This window comes from Malurus melanocephalus, unplaced genomic scaffold, assembly GCF_030028575.1.
Source record: "Malurus melanocephalus ecotype Western Australia unplaced genomic scaffold, MMel_1.1 scaffold_96, whole genome shotgun sequence".
In the NCBI taxonomy this organism is placed as follows: domain Eukaryota; kingdom Metazoa; phylum Chordata; class Aves; order Passeriformes; family Maluridae; genus Malurus; species Malurus melanocephalus.
The window spans coordinates 2,266,876-2,269,651 of NW_026623328.1; the positions used below are offsets into that span (position 1 = coordinate 2,266,876).

Genomic DNA, 2,776 nt, shown 5'->3' on the forward strand with positions numbered 1-2,776 from the left:
TCCAGCTGAGAGAAAAGGATCCCAGCACCCCAAAAACACCCTCTGGGAATTCTGGAGGTGCCCTAAACACAAAATCCCAAAATCATCTTACTGGGACACAGATTCAATTAAGGACATGAACAGGTCCTGATCCCGATCCCAAAACCCCAAATGAGCTCCCRAATTCCAGCTGAGAAAAATGGTCCCAGCACCCCAAAACCACCTCTTGAGAATTCTGAAGATGCCCCAAAACCCCTTCCGGCCCCGACCCCAAATGAACCCCCTAATTGTGCTGATTAGCTTTGAGGCCCTAATTGCTGTCGGGAAGTCAATTATGGGATGGGCCAGCACTGTTTAATGGGGGATTTTCGGGCCGGCTGTTGCGGCAGCTGGTCCTCCATCCCATCCATCCCCATCCCCTTTTCCAGGATTAATCCTACAGCTTTTGGGGTTAATTATGGCAGCACCCAGCTGATCCTAAAAGCACTGTTGTGAGATTAACGCTTTGGGAAAAGGAGGCAGAAAATCCCATTGCGGCTTTGCCACGGTTTTCCGCTTTTCTGGAACTTTTCATTCCCAAAATTGAATTTGTGGAAAAATGCAAAGGGCAGAGCTCGATCCTACAGGGAATTCTGGTCCTGATGAGGGTTTATTCCTGGGAATGAAATTTTTAAAGGGTTAAAAATGGATTTATTCCCAGGAATGAAACTTGAAGGGGTTAAAGATGGGTTTAATCCCAGAAATAAAACTTTTAAAAGGTTAAAGTCTGGTTTATTGGGGGAATGAAACTTTTTAAAGGGGACATCGATCCCAAACACCGATCACACTGGAGACTCTGGCATGGGGAAACCCCACAGAGCTGCTCTATGACCCCAAACACCGATTGGGACGCCAAACACCGACTGGGACCCCAAACACCCATCCTGACCCCAAACACCGATCCCAATCCCAAACGACCATCCTGGCCCCAAACACCGATCCCAGTGGATCCCTGTCCCTGTCCCCGTCCCTGTCCCCATCCCTGTCCCGTTCCTGTCCCCGCAGAGGCTCCGGGTGTGCCCCAAGCACGGGAAGGGAGGGGCTGAGCACGGGGGGAGCGGCTGGCGGGGACACCGAGCATGGGACAGCGCGGGGACAGCTCAGGGACACTTTGGGGACACCAAGCACCGAACCTGTGCTGGGTGCAGCTTGGGAACACCTTGGGGACACCTCAGAGCTCCTTCCCTGTGCCACAGACACATCGGGGACACCTTGGGGACAGCAGAGCCCTTTCCCTGTGCCAGGGACACCTCGGGGACACCAAAACTCCCTTCCTGTACCAAAGATACATCGGGGACAGCTCAGGGACACCTCAGAGCTCCTTCCATGTGCCACAGACACCTTGGGGACACCTCGAAACCCCTTCCCTGTGCCAGGGACACCTCGGGGACACCTCGGGGACAGCAGAGCCCCTTCCTTGTGCCACAGACATGTTGGGGACACCTCGGGGACACTGCAGTCCCTTCTCTGTGCCAGGGACACCTCGGGGCCACCTCAGGGACACCTGGGGCCACCCCAGTCCCTGCTGAGCCGCAGCAGCTGCCCGGGCAGCCCCACTCCAGGATTATTATTATAATATCCACTACAAATATCCTATAACAGCCACTATAAATACCCTATAAATATCCTATAATATCCACTACAAATATCCTATAATAGCCACTATAAATAGCCTATAAATATCCTATAATAGCCATTATAAATATCTTACAAATATCCTATAATATCCTATAAAWATTCTACAAATAYCCTATAAATATCCTATAAAATCCACTAGAAATATCCTATAACACAAATTTTCTGCACACAGAAAATTAAAGACAGCAAGTGAAGGAAAAGATTCATCCCTTTAAAAGAGGCTAAAAATAAAAAAAAAGAATTCAGGAATATTTTGGAAGCAAAATTTCCCTAATTTATCCCAAAATTTCTGCACATTAAAGACAGAGAGTGAAGGAAAATGTTCATCCCTTTAAAAGAAAAAGAAAAGAAAAAAAATGAATTCAGGAATATTTTGGAAGCAAATTTCTCTAATTTATCCCAAATTTTCTGCACATTAAAGACAGAAATGGAAGGAAAAAAGCTCATCCCTTTAAAACACGCCCCGAAATTCAAGATTTAAAGGAATTAAGTGACCACTCCAATTAAGCTCCCCATGCAATTCCTGCCTTTCCCTGCCTCCAGAGCAGCAAAATTCTGTTTATTTTCATTTTTCTTGCTGAAAACAAAAGCAGCCTCGAACCAAACCGAGCTGTGATCTCCCACAACATTTCATCAGCACTTTGTGCTCATTGTAGGATAAAATTTAATTCCATTTTTCCCTCTTTCCCACCAGCCAAGGCCAGTTTTTGCCAGTGAGGTCTGCAGGGCTCTCAAACACGAAATTTTTTTTTTTAAAAAAAACCTGATCTTTCCAGACCAAATCCCCGCCTGTTTTTCCCCACTCAAAACCCTGAAAGAGGAAGTTTTCACCGCTGCYATCCCATAAATTTGGAGCAAATGATAAAAGCCCGCAGGAATTTGAGCAACTCCCTCCCTGTGGGGAAGGAAACGTTGAGAAAAAGCAGAATTTGGGGGTTTTGGGGGGTTTTACAGCCCCCAAAGCACGTGTAGGAACAGCTGGGGAGGGACAGACCCCATTAATGCAGCCAACTTCCCACTGACACCGATGGAAGAATTCCCTGATCCTCTGGAGCGGGAATTGTGTGGTGAGAGCTGGGATTAAACTCCTATGAGGGGGCAGGAAAAAGGTGGGACCTTC

At 47.5% G+C, this 2,776-nt stretch overlaps 1 protein-coding gene across 1 annotated transcript in view; it reads right to left on the bottom strand.

The window, feature by feature from the left end:
* ARID3B (AT-rich interaction domain 3B) overlaps nt 1-2,776 on the bottom strand; it is a 21,442-nt gene that overhangs the window by 13,072 nt on the left and 5,594 nt on the right. The window lies entirely within an intron of this gene.